Source organism: Triturus cristatus, chromosome 2_1 (genome assembly GCF_964204655.1).
Source record: "Triturus cristatus chromosome 2_1, aTriCri1.1, whole genome shotgun sequence".
NCBI lineage: Eukaryota > Metazoa > Chordata > Amphibia > Caudata > Salamandridae > Triturus > Triturus cristatus.
Window position 1 is genome coordinate 614,065,052 of NC_140581.1, and position 14,984 is coordinate 614,080,035.

Sequence of the window (14,984 nt, forward strand, 5' to 3'; positions counted from 1 at the left end):
GTGTAGCCTAGGTGTTACCACGCATTCTACCATGCATTTTGGCACATTTCCAGATATAACATTACTGTCAGATCTGGGAATGGGTAAAAATGCTAAGCCTCCCAGGTGAAGCATAAGGAGGAGAAATGTCTCTATTTCTCCTCTTTTGTTCCACTTTCTATGTGTGCTGCAGCACACATAGCACAAATAGAAAGAGAAAAATGCTTCAGGGGATTTTTTTAATGCAGGAAGGTGTCCTGTAAAAAACACTCCTGTCTGCAAGGCAGCACATGGTGCGCCAGTGCAAGTAAAGGTCAGGAATGCGTGGTTTCGTGTTAAATACGGTACAATCGTGACCTTTCTCTTTCACGTAGCATAGTGCAGCAAGGTGGCTTGCTGCACCGCACTGCAGAAAATAATGATAAATCTGCCCCTCAGGGTGTCTGTCAGAGGGAAACAGCAAAGTTCAGTCCAGGTCCAGTTGCCACTGGTCAACTGCCATTCTTCACAGGAACATTCTTTTCAGGTTTTTTTGGTTTTTTTGGTTCCTGGACCCGCACAGGAGATCAGCCTCTTGATCTTTGGAGACCTTTCAGTCCTTGGATTTCAAGAAGGAGGGGGTCCAAACTCTTCAGGTCCTTCTAACAGGTCACAGAAGCCAAGTGCAGCAGCTTCAGACTTTTAGCAAGTCTGCCATTTTTCAGAGAAAGGCTGGATGAGGGTCCAGACTTCTTTGGTTCACCAGCTTGTAGGGGAATGGGTACACACTATGACACTCCCAGTTCCTCTATGACCAATGGAGTAAAGTTTCCCAAGCAGTAAAAAAACTTACGTTTGCAGTAGTTCATGTTTACCTTACTGTAAACTGGCCAAAAATGCAAAGTGTATTAGAGCAAGTTCAGTACGGCAAAGGTCTCTGGCCACAATAAACTCTGGCTCTGTGGCTGGGGGTGTAAATGGGGAGTGTACCCTGGTAATCCTAGTGACGTTCCACATCTAATAATAAAATTCAGTTTGATGCACTCACTGTACCCACAAGAAACACAGAGACAGATGCCTGGTAGGTCACAAGCAGGGTCTTTCAGTGAAAGGCATTAAGTTCACAAAATTGCCTTGGCATCCTGTCCTCTCCCTTGCAAGTGTTAGATGTGGCTCACAGACCTGTTAAGCCGGATTGACATTACGGTGTTAACAGGATGCCCACAGCCTCCTCTGTAAATATTCTGTGGAATTCTGAGGGTTCATCTACCCATTCAGGTCAGCCTATTGTTTGCTCCTGGGATGCAGTTCACATTTTTTTTAAACCTATAGCCAGGCTTGAGTAGAGGCTGGGAGTTGACAAAGGCTAATGCTATTTAGCTTTCTGAAAGCTCAGGCAGATAAATGCTAACTTTCTATTTATTATTTCTATTTATTAAAAATTTGAAATCACTCTGGTTTTATACATAGAGCAGTAAACTGATAATAGCCTTTAGGCACTTTTCAATACCACCCAACCACGCGTGTTGGCTACAACACTCACAAAGTGGTGACTTCCTAATATTTCAAAGGGGGGGTTTTACCTATTAAAAAAGGTTATTATAACAGTTTGCTCTGCAAGTATTACACTGCAGCAGTCAGGCAACAATGGTAGCGCCAACGTCATGTTTTATTCCTTTGTCCTACTGAGTGGAGTGTACAATAGGTGCGGCAGTCCGTGCCTTGGGTGCATTTTCTACATCATACACTATGGCCTTAGTATGCCAATAAAAGATTGGTCAATGTCTAAAAGTTTTAGGGTTGAGAACACATACACTGGGCGTTGATAGCAGAACCATGTTGTGCAGAGTCTAAAAAAGCAATATATTCAGCCAAAAAAGAAGTCGAGCATGTAAAGAGGAGCAATTCCTCATGTCCAACTCATCAGTTTAAATCAGACTTTTTCTTGCAGCAAAATGAGAATTTGAACACTGTAGGTACACTAATGCAATTGTAAACACTTTATGAGGACATTTCTGAAAGTGTCACCTTATTTGTTGATCACTCGACTACAGCTTCTAATGGTTTTTCTAGTTCAGTACCAGTAGAAAGTATTAACAATGCATTCTTTCACTGTATCAGGCAGCAAATATAAGCAATCACCTAAATGATACCAATGAAGATAGGCAGTCATGTAAATTACAAATGTGTAACAATGGGCAAAGGGAATGTGTTTTTTCATAGGTAACGGTAAATAGTGTCTTCTTGGCTGATGGGTATTGTGCGCAAAGAGTCTTCTCATTTTGGAGAGGCCAAAACAAGGTATCACCTACACTTAAGAGGGGCATTTCTGACAACAATTAACAAGGAAACAATCAGCAAAAAATCATTTCAAGTATAGTGTAATACGAACATAACATTACGAAAGTAAAGCTCTGAATCTATGCTACAGTGCTGACAATTTGGAAGTATGAATCTGTATCCGAACAACATAATCTCTGCAACTGAGCCTCCAAACACCAGTTTCTAAAATCAACCATGAGGGAAAGCGAAATAATTCCAACTGTCTATGGGCTCATATATCCTGTATGTGCCTCTAATTTTTCACCAAGAATTTGCTTTTTTTCCATATGTTCCATGGTATAATAATTTCAAGTGATGTCCTTTTAATCCAATACATTAAGCTATTAATGTTCACTATGATATTTGTATGTTTGTGTATTTTATTTTAATTTACAGTGCCTGAACATTATCCTAGTAGTTTTGATGATTTATGTGACACTAATTTTAATCTATTTAACTTTACCTCTGCAGGGGTAGAATGTGTCATCGCTCATTTTATCATAAAAGTCATATGTTTAAGTTACATCCTCTGCTGACAATATTCTGAAATGATTTTGCATTCAGAACATATTTAAAATTACTGCATGTTTAGTGGTCATTGAAACACACAATTACAACTAGCACCAACACTTTCAAGCTTAAAACAGTTTCCACTTGCTGTCCAGCTCAGGGTTACCACAGTTTATTATTTTAAATAATGAGACCAACAAAGGCCATGTTTAATAACAATATATTTTTTGCTCCACTAATTGTAAGTCCACAGTGTGGAATGCAACCACTGACATCACAAATACTTAGTGTTGTACAAAAAATGTCATTTTTACATTAGTAAAGAAATTGCTATATACCTTGCTCAATGATGCATAAAAACAAGGAGAAAACAAAACATTGGAGCATATCGGAGAGCAAAACGAACTACTTAGAATTTAAGCATTGTCGACATTGTTAATTAGATTTGCAATAAAATTACATGTGCTTATAAAAATGTCTACTGCATGATTAGAATGATTGGTGTCTGGGTCCATTGAATTCTCTAGTGCCACCCTGTCTTCTTCTCCTAAAATTATAACATTTTCCGGGACCTGTACAGAATTGTTTACTTCAGCAGTAAAAGTGTACCCATAGTTATCAACACCATAATCATCTCCTACACAAAAGGTGTCTAACATGGAGGTGGCACAGAGCATACCACGAGTCCATAACTGTAAAGGAGTTAAGTGCCCTTCTGTACGCAAATGGTGATTATTCCATTGGTTCACAAACTCAGCAACTGCTTTATTTAGTCTTTTTAGGTAAATAAAGTGCAGTGCAAAAAGATGGATTTCATTTTGAATATCTAATATTCCATTTTGTTCCATCCAAAAGAACAAATCCTTGAAGTAACGAACAACAACTCTGTTTAACTCTCCCCACAATCGCTCAATACGTTGATTGTGAACACTTCGACCACAAATAAAACTGCCTCTGTTTAATCCTCTTCTACATATCATGTAACGTGCAACATCAACATTTTCAACACCCATGTCGCCTCTAACCCTCAATGGCAGTCCAAATCTGGATATTCCATCTCTGAAAAGGTTAAGAACTGTGCCTGCTCGATTGTTGGTGCAACATTTCACATATATAATTGCTCTACTGAAGCCATCGATGCAGCCATGGAAGACAAACCTCCACCGTATCAGCTTGTGATTACTGTCAATATGCCTGATAAATAAAAAAATAAACAAACTTTAAAATGGTGAATAAATATTTCATACATTAGTGTAAATCAAAAAAACAACACTATGACCTTCATTATGAATTGAACGGATTTAGGTGCATATCTAAGGGTTGGATCTCCTCTTGTGGCCACTATCCCCATACCAAAATCAATGATTATGTGTTTTAGTGCCCATAAAGAATTACTGGAAACACTGATTGCTGATTATTAACATTACATGAGTAAAGGTGAAATCAAATCAAACCTTCTCCTTTAATTTAATTAACTTCTCCAATAGGAAGAAATTATTTTGAAGACAGGGAAGGCTCAGAGTTGAAAAAGAAGTTTACGGAAAAGAGGGGAATGAATCCATTCAACAACAAAATACATCTTTATAGGTAGCTTCAGTCACAAGTAGAGAGATACAAATAAAACATTTTAAATGACTCACTTTATTTTACCAAACTTACTCCCCTACCAATTGTAACGGTAGAGAACATTACCATTAAACTAGATTCACCCATATCCTCCTGGCTCAAGGAAGCCAGGAACGTATCCCCCCTGAAACAGAAAACAAAACCAATTCACCACCATGAACCCTCAAAATGGTACACAGAGGAACTAACAAAAGCTGAACTTGAGCAATGCCAGTTATAGCGAAAATTTCAGAAAACATCTACTCCGGAGAATAAGGACATTTTCATGGTGCGACTAAAAGCCTACAAGAAATCAATTTGGGGGGCTAAATATGCCTATTTATTAAATAAAATCCTACATTCTGGCAACAAAACTGAAGAAATACTTGATACTGTCAGCAAACTTTCTAACCCTGATCGCTCAAGTATGACTACTTAGTCTTCTTTTTCATTGACCAAATACGGTTGATTATAGACAATATTCCTCCCAGCCTCCTAAGTAGCACTACTGGCTCGGAAGATGTGAATTTTATAACACTCCATATAACACAAGTTTTACCGGCCATCTCTAAAGCTGATAAGTGGAAATTGATGACTAAGGTCAAATCTGGCTCTCCAAAAGACACCTGTCCCCTACGGATCCTAAAAGAAATCTTCTCACATTTTCCAGATCCTTTGGTCTTTCTGCTTAACTTATCCCTAAGTCAAGGCATTGTCACCCATACCTTGAAGGAGGCGGTAGTCATCCCACTTCAAAAAAAAGCTGAGGACGATCCCTCCATATTGAAAAACTACAGCCCATTTCACTCCTCCCTTACTTAGCCAAGTTACTAAAGGCACACATTACCAAACCTTTAAGCACATTCTTAGAGGACTTCTCTTTTCTCAATCACCACCAGTCCGGGTTTTGGCCTGCCCATGCACATGCCCTGCCCATGCCTGAGACTCTATTCTCTCCGTAATTAGTGATATGCAAGAAGAAACAGACACAGGTGTGACCCAGGCACTGGTACTGTTAGACATATCTGCAGCCTTTGACACAGTAGAGCGCACGACATCTTAATCAAATATGTCAGGGTCGCACATGTGAAGGAGTCGGCATTAAACTGGATAAAGTCCTTCCATTCTGGATGTTCAAAATCAGCACATCTCACTCCTTTTTCCTAATCCAAGGTAGAACTTAACTGAGGAGTATTACAGGGGTCCTCTTTGTCCCCCCCATCTTTTCAACCTCGGTATCCGCCCCCTAGTCCGCACCCTACAGGAACAGATGGTGAACATATACAAGTACACTAATGATATGCAGTTGCTTTTCAACATCGATGACACAACAGAATCTGCATAATGTTTCTGAAGCACCATGTTATACAGTTGTGACTGAATGAGTTGTAATGAGTTAAAGTTGAATTCAGATAAGACTGAAATTGTGACGCCTGAAAACAAAATGCATAGCTGAAATCCTTCCATTTGACCAGTGAAGAAAAAAACAGGCAAGAGCCTTGGGGTCATGATAGATGGGAATCTATCTATGAAGCCTCAGGTAAGTGCAGTAACTTTATCTTATCACTCAAGGCTATTACTCAGATTATAATCGCCTTGGTTATGTCCCCATCAACTATGCAAACTCACTCTATCTGGGACTTCCTAAGGGACAGAGACAGAAGCTGCCGCTGGTTCCAAACCAGGCTCGTATGGCTCCACACTAAACCTCTGATGTCAAAATTACACTGGCCAAAGGTCCTTAATTAAAACTGGGTGCATTATTTTTAAATCGCATAATGGTGAATATCCTACTTTTGTGAACTCCAGAATCCAGGACTATACCCCCAAACGTAACCTTAGATCAGCTCATCAAAATCTGCTTGTGGTTCCCAAGTACAGGAAAAATAGACTGAGTGCCTAAGGTTTGCTGTGACTGCTCCACACATGTGGAATTCTCTTCCCTGACTCATTAGAGTCACAACTTCCCATGGAAGCTTTACGACCTCGCTAAAAATATGGCTCTTTAGACAAGCTTATGGATAAGTTCCGAGTTCCTTGCCTCTTTTGCCCCAACGCCATGAAACCTTTTTGGTGTACGTGCACATTAGAAATACTTGGCAACATAACATACAACTCATTCCTTTTTGCTCAGCACCAACTCATTTGAAAATTTGACAATCAGCTTCCCAATAGTCAAAAACGTCTGCATCAAGAGCAAAAACCAAAAGTTGGTTGACCGCTTTCTCCACCTCCCACTATCTTTCACCTTTTTATGTACCAAAACGTATGTCATGGGTCAATTAAACAAACAGACGATCTGAACGAAAAATTGCAGGGACACAAACTGCTCTATCTTGAATAGAAGAACATTACAAAATTAGCCAACAACATAAATGAACCCAACATTACTTGTTTAACAGCACATTATAATGAAACCATGATTGACATGGCAGATGAAATTGTTTCACTTTAAAAAAAGGCAAAATAATCCCTCTTCTTTGTACTAATTTGCTAATAATTATATGAATAAAGGAAAATTCTTAGCACAACAGACAGAATATGAAGGCGATACACTTCCACTTTAAACGGGAAAAGGTAAGATAAAAATGGAAGGTATAGTATAATCACATATTGGAGACCAACACCTTCTTTATTAATAAGGGATCTATATTGTAAAAAATTAAAGCAAGAAGCTTTTTGAAATTGTTAAAAACAATAGAAAACCCCAACTGTTGTTACATGCCATCAAAAAATCCTGTTGCAGGGATTCTGCTCATGCACAGAACTATGCGCAGGAAACCAGGACCTCAGTGAATTGCGGTGTACCAAAAACTCACCTGAGTACCCAGAACCCTATCCGGTCAGTGTCTCATTCGCTCTTCGTATCATTTCGAAGCTACCAATGATTAGACAACCCAGAACATGCGACTTAGAATACTCTTAGGAATGGTGGGAATTAGAAATACCTGTTCGTTATTATTCTCATATCAGTCCACAACAAGAGTATTCTGAGACACAGTAAAGTGTAAAATGTTTATTTTATAAACTACGTGTCCCAAGATGCAGTACTTTGGCTAACATAAGCAGACAAATTATTAAAAATAAAAACCATCAGCATTGTTACAATACCATAGAAAATAAAGGGAGAAATCATATTACAAATGATAGTGGAATACAACCACCCTCCCTTCATTAGTAAGCTAGTATTATTAGACTAATAGAAGGTCTCTAGGTTTGAATGGGGAACCCCATACCGTAAATAACAGCTTAGGTGAATCACATCACAGGATCAGCTTTGCTCTGTGTCTGGAAAAAGTCTTCTCCAGAATGTGAGTCTCATGCATGCAAACTGCAATATTAAAGGCACTCGAGTTTCAGATATTTGCAGCTGTGTGTGTGTTATGGCTAGAGCATGGGCCGATCAACCTGAATTCAAAAGCATACATTGTTTGTTAGCCCCGACTGTTTCTGCACACAATGTTCAGACCAAGGTCGCGGTGCACGTCTAGCAATGTGAACAACAGACCTTTCTCATGTGAAGAAAAAGCAAGCAAGCAGTTTTCATATAATAACATCTATCTACAGTGTCGTGTGCAAGAGCAGCAAAAGTGGCAAGATGGCGTTTTAATGTCTAAGACGCTTATGCTATCATAGCAATGTGTATATCTCTAGTTCCGCCTCCACTACAATACAAGAGACAGTGTGAAAAAGTATCTACATTCTTCCAGTACAAAATAAGAGAAGTAGAACTCTCATAGTTGATACTCCTGAGAAACTCCCATTCCTACTAGTCTGTGAGTCCGCACAGATTTGATCTTTGTTTTATAAGATAAACCAGGCAGTATTAACAAAGACTGTTGCTAATCTAAGACCCTCCTGTCACTTCTGCCACTACATGCCAGCGAGGCGAATAAAGCATATAATCCATTCAAGACATAACGATCTTTGCCAATTACTCCCGAAGGCAGCGCATGGTGCCAGGACAATTTGAAAATCCGCTAAGTCATTCTTGTGCTCAGAAAACAGTGATCCGATTACGAAAATCAAGGTAATTTCTGACCATTTTTCAAATTACCTTTCCTATATAAGTTTTGGAAAGCCACATAATGAAATAATCAATGCTTTTTAGCAATGAAACACAAACAAGCTCCTCTATGATCTTCAATCAACATTCCTTGCAGGCTGTAACTCAACAACTGGTATGGTACAAATAGTAGATGATGCTGTCAAAATCCTACTCTAATGATGTTTACTCATTCTTCCCAGTTTATCACAGTCAGAGTTACTTAATATAGTAAATCATGCCATCCTTTTGAAAACATTTGAACAGTGGTTGGGAATCTGTGCCCCAACCCTAAGAAAAACTGATCCCTGAAAATAAAACTAGCAAACTTCCTGTCAAAAAACATAGGGCCTGATTACGAGTTTGGCGGTCCATAGACTGCTGGGCTGGTGGTGGCAGTCTGAGGGCGGCAGTCCATCCGCCGTATTACGAGTTGACAGTGTTGCCTGTGCTGGGACCTTAGTTGAACCGTCGGCACTGCCAGCACAAGGTAAACTTCCGGCATGATGGTCACGGAAAGGCAGCACCCATTGGGGAGTCAAGCGGTGCAAGACCGCTGACCGTATTATAAGTTTGCTCTTCTGCCAGTTAACCTTCGCAGTTTGGAAGTCAGAGAGGAAGAGTTTGGGGTGCATACTTACACCTGTCCTGTTTTTTCTTAGAGATTTCGAGGTGGATCTTCACCCTGAGGAAAAGTATACCAAAATACACGTAAGTGCATATCATAACATATACCCATTGCCGGGACTGCACACATATGGCTCGGAGCCCGGTAATGGGTAATGGTATCTTACCATATATATATCTTGCATATGTATGCATTGAACACATATGCAGTCGAAATGAACACATATGCATCGATATGTATGGGGATATAGTATCTTAATATATAGATGGTATCTTACCATGTATATATTGTGCATATGTAAGCATTTAACACATATGCAGTCGAAATCTACACATACTCATTGATATGTATGGGGATATCCTACCCTCCACTGCAGCCACTCCACTGGCCACCCTGGTAACTCGTAATACGGCAGCCGGGAGAGCTCCAGCACAGCAGTGTACTGGCATTCACAGACACCGTCTAACGGCGGTTGGACCGCCAAACTCATAATCGACCCCTAGGCCTCACTACCAAGGAGTACTCTAATAGTCAATTTTTTTCTTGACACTCTTTAGTGCATACACAGAACACATCTTCTCACTTCTGAATCATTCAAACATCTCCTGTTGCTTGTATGTGAACAACTGCAGCTCTGTCTGAGAGTCTCCTCACTAGAAGATATTATTTGAAGTGGGTGAGACCCTAAAATTACTTAAGGTATTTTGTCACCAACAGCAAAAGGTAAACCCCTACAAAGATTTAGCTCTTCTTCTTCTCTACATTGACATGCACCAATCCAGTGAAAATATGGTTAGATGAAACTAAACATGCAGGACTGCAAACAATTATAATGATTGCTTGACCCTTGAAATAAAGGCACTTACAGGATCACATCGATGCCCAAGCTCAAAACGCTAACCACCAAAACAGACTCGTAGGAGGCATTAAATCCATCATTCAACAAAATACCATCAGATCTGTGACGCAAACCTTTGTCCTCTCGAGAGTTTCTTATAATCTTTCCTTGCTTTCTGAATTTTGATAATTCACCTTTCGCTATTAAAAGCAGCCATCAACACTGAAGATTGGTTGATGTCTGATCATACCACATCACTAAAAAAGATTTACGTAGAGAACAGAAGTATTTACAAAATAGCCCTCATTATCCATAAATCTATACTCAACACCTCCCCCCAGCTATCTAGCTGACAATTTGGTAATCTCTGGCGATCAAGTATACTACAGAGTGCAGACTCTCTCCTACAATAAACTCTAGCCTTCAAGAAACCAGAAGTCTCACCCAGGCTTTCTCAGAAAGTGGTGCTAGAGTATGAAACTTAATCACCCCTCTATGGGAATTATTACATTCTTTTAATGCCTTAAAAAAAACCTCAAAATCCTAATTTCAAAATTATATCTAACAGGATAGGTATGTGAGGTGATGCTCTCTCAGAGGGTTTGCAAATAATTATCTAGATTCAGCTATGTTAGACACCCGGAGGCAGAGGCGTAACAAGATTTGAGGGGGGCCCCCTGCAAGGTACATGGATGGGCCCACTCTCAGAATTTAACCCAGAGCTCTCAGGCCTGAGCACTGTGCTGGGGGGGGGGACCCCACGGGGCTGTGGGAGCCTGTGTTAAGCCACTGCCCTGAGGGCTAGTCATTAACTGCATTTCGTAGTACTACAGTAGCACTACTAGCATACTGACAATGGTATTCACAAGCCTCTGTGCATAGTTTCCACCTCTACTGCTCTTAACTTTTCTGAGCATAGATCTCCATCATGAGAGTGAAGTCTCCGCACAAGTAAGTATACCTTTTAGTTGTAAATTTGGAAGGGACAGGGAAGTGGATGGAGAAAACAGCATACTTACTACTAAAGAAGCGGTCTGACACCTTCGGGTAAAGTCAGCGCTATATAAAAATGCATAAAATATATAAATTAATAAAGAGGAAGGATTAGGGAGGAGTTTAGGGAGGGGCAGTGAGAGGTTTAGGGAGCCCTCTGGGGATGCACCAGGTCTTAAGGGCGGCGGGGGCCCCCACCAAGAACATGTGCATTTGCCGTTGACCCACCCACCCACACCTGAAATACGGGCGTCGCAGCCATAGGCAGATGTAGGGCTCAGGCAGGGCGGAGTTGCACAGAGGGAAAGCAGTCAGAGCTGAATAGCCAAAGAGGAGCTGCTCAAACCCGTGTCCTTGGGATGTCTTACGGGTGGGGCACAGGGAGCAGGCGACAGGCCAGCAGAGGGCGGACATGGCATTTGCAGCCAGGTTCAGGCATGAGGGCCACCCCTCAACACTTGTCAGCAAGGTGTAGCCTAGAGGCCGCAAAAAAATGGCTTTCGCTCAGGGCACTGTCAAAAAAGGGTTGTGCTGTCAAAATTGAAGCAAGGAGGCAGGAATTACCTGATTGATTGAATTGTTATAACGTTTGTATATGGCAATATGTAATACAACTGTGGACTTTTGCACCATCAATGAATTAAGCGATTTGTGGAATAAAGGAAGTTGGGGTGCATAGGTTGCAAGCGGGGCTGGAAGCTCAAGGGGCTTATACTCCATATCTTTGTAAATACAGAGCATTTTTGTTTTCTCCCTTCCGCACAACGCAGTGCAGAAAATTGTCTTTGTGTCAGCGTTCTGTGAACGAAAAGTAAATCTGGGCCCCAGTGTACAGCCAGTCCTCAAAGCCGGTGTGCCTACTGGAAATTGCCTTCAACTTTGAACAACCTCACTTTGGTTTGCAGGAGTGGTGCCTTTGACCAGACCCATACATTTGGATAGTCTCAAAATATAAAAACAATTGAACCACTCAAGAACACAGCGAAAACCAGCATCACCGCAGAAAACAACAAAAGGTCTAGAGGGCACAAAAACACAAGATGAAAGCAAAACAGCAAACGTAACAACACAGCAACACTACACCGAGCAAAACTACACGAACACAACAGAAAACATTAATACTACACAATTCACTACTGTTAAACAACACCCAACACAGCCATATGCAATAGGTTTGGAGGATTTTAGAAATGACATGGGGCATATGGCCTTAGTGCAAAATCTCTGGAAACAGGGCATGGTCTGAAGCTCAGAGTTGTTGCTGAAGGGCAAAGAGTTTGGATAGCATATTCTAGTTTTGGCCTAAATAAATCACTTATCAAACATTGTTAGAGTGAATCACTGACACTCGTAGAGGGAGAAGTAACCTATACATGATAGATATACAGATAGATAGATAGATAGATAGATAGATAGATAGATAGATAGATAGATAGATAGATAGATAGATAGATAGATAGATAGATAGATAGATAGATAGATAGATGGATAGATGGATAGATGGATAGATGGATAGATGGATAGATGGATAGATGGATAGATGGATAGATAGATAGATAGATAGATAGATAGATAGATAGATAGATAGATAGATAGATAGATTGGAATGCTTTACCATAAATGATTTGGACCTTGCACATGGTACACCCTTCGTCGAATAGCCGTACGTTGTCTAATTGCTCTACCAACAGGGTCAAGAAGATGAAGTCTATTTCTCACTCTCCATCTTTGAATTCTTAGTCCTCTACCTCTCAAGCTTCCACTTACATAACTTTCTCCTGAATCAGGCGTTGAACTTAGAATGTTTATGATTTGTTGATCAAGCTCTGCATCACTTATATTGGTAAATCTATTTTCAGAAGATGTGCACAAACCCATTTCAACTCTTCGTCTGTAAAGAGTTGAGGAACTTATGTTCATACATGATGCAATCGATGCCCATGAAAATCCAATCTCCCATAGGTACTCCATATTTTCTTTTGAAACAAGAAACCTGCAGAAAAATAATTAAAATAGACTGTAAAAAGCCAGTTGCAAAACAGTGTGACTGAAATAATAAAATTGAACTTACCTTGGCCTTCCTACTCCTTGATTTGCTGCAGGTGTATGGAAAGTACTCGCAGAAACAGCTGACAAACTGGTGATCTTGTTTTCAATGTTTGTAATGGAAACAGAAGTGAGCCTACACAACTCTTCCAAAATGAAGCTCACAGTGATGGTCGCACTTCCAGAAAGATTGTAGGCCGTTAATATGGCGATTAAAATTTCCAAATGGCTCTCCAGTTTTCTCTGCAGGAGTTCCAAACAATTAATATCAACACACAACAAAGCTCTATCTAAAGCAAAAAAGCATGACTTTAAAGAGGTGAGATAGTCTACAAGGTCATCTGATAATGCCTCATTTAAGAAACAAACAAGCAAAATTAGCAAAAAATTAAATGTAGAGGCATTTGTGAAAGCCATGCTCTCTAAGGGCTAAAAACTCAAGGACTGAGCATTTTCAGAAGTTGGTTTTCCTGTTTGACTTGTCCTGTATTTTGATTGGGCCACAATGTCATGTGCCTTCCAGTGCTACTGAATTCAGGCACCTCCGTAATATTTATTTATCTAGGCAGTTGTTGGTTAACTGTAGCAGTCCCTTTTATTTTATGTGCATATCATATTCATCATAGGACGTCATAGTTGATTAGGTGAACTACACATTAATTTCAGTCCATGCTATAATCATGTCAGTCCAGATTTTATTTACTTCATTTGACTTTATTATTTGTTTGGTGTGTGATATACTAATTCTAAAAGGTGTCAAACTGATGTTAATGTAGGTCATAATAATTTCAAAATGTGTCATACTCATTTCCAATTAGGTCATATTTATTTCAATGCATCCTATTTAATGTGCATCATGTTAATCTTAAACCAGGCCATATTCATCCAAGCCTAGGTCATATTATTTTAACAGTCATTTGAAAAAGTGTCACATTCAATGTAATATGTGCCATATCGATTCCAATGGATGTGGTATTCAGTTCAAAGCTCCTCATATTCATATCAGTGTGGGCCATATTCATTTAAATTGCACACCAAATGTATTTCAACTAGAATCATATTTATATTAACGTGTTGTATTCGGTTCAGTGTTAGTCATATTCATTCTGACACTAGTCATAATTATTTCACCTTATCTTGTATTCATTTTAACATGTGTCTTATTCATTTGAACATGCCTTGTATTCATTGCTGCATGTCTGACATTCATTGTATGTGTGTCATAGTCATTTTTAAGAGTGTCAAAATCAATTTAACATGTGCCATATTCGTTGCAATGTGGGTCATATTCATTTTATCACCAGTCTATATCATTTCATTAAGGTTTATATTCACTTGAGATCTTGTTGTAGTCTTTTCAGCAACAGTCATATTCCTTTCAGCCTAGTTGCTATATGTCTCGGTTTATCTTATATCCAATTCAATGTGTGTTATTCATATTGTCCAATAGATAGTATGTTTATTCTGCCATGTTTCATTGATTCCAATGCATGTTGTATTCAGTTCGAAGCTTCTCATATTCATTTCAGTGTGGGCCAAATTCATTTTAATTGCACACCAAATGTATTACAAATAGTATCATATTTATATAAATGTGTCATATTCAGTTCAGTGTCAGTCATATTCATTTTGACACTAGTCATAAATATTTCACCTTATCTTGTATTCATTTGAACATGTGTCATATTCATTTGAACATGGCTTGCATTCATTGCTGATTGTCTAACATTCCTTTCATGTCTGTCACAGTCATTTGAAAAAGTGTCACATTCAATGTAATATGTGCCATATCGATTCCAATGGATGTTGTATTCAGTTCAAAGCTTCTCATATTCATATCAGTGTGGGCCATATTCCTTTTAATGCACATCAAATTCATTTCAACTGCAATCATATTAATAATAACATGTGTCACATTCAGTTCAGTGTTAGTGATATTAATTTTGACACTAGTCATATTTATTTTAAATGGTCTTTTATTCATTTGAACATGTGTCATATTCATTTGAACATGGCTTGTATTAATTGATGTACATTTT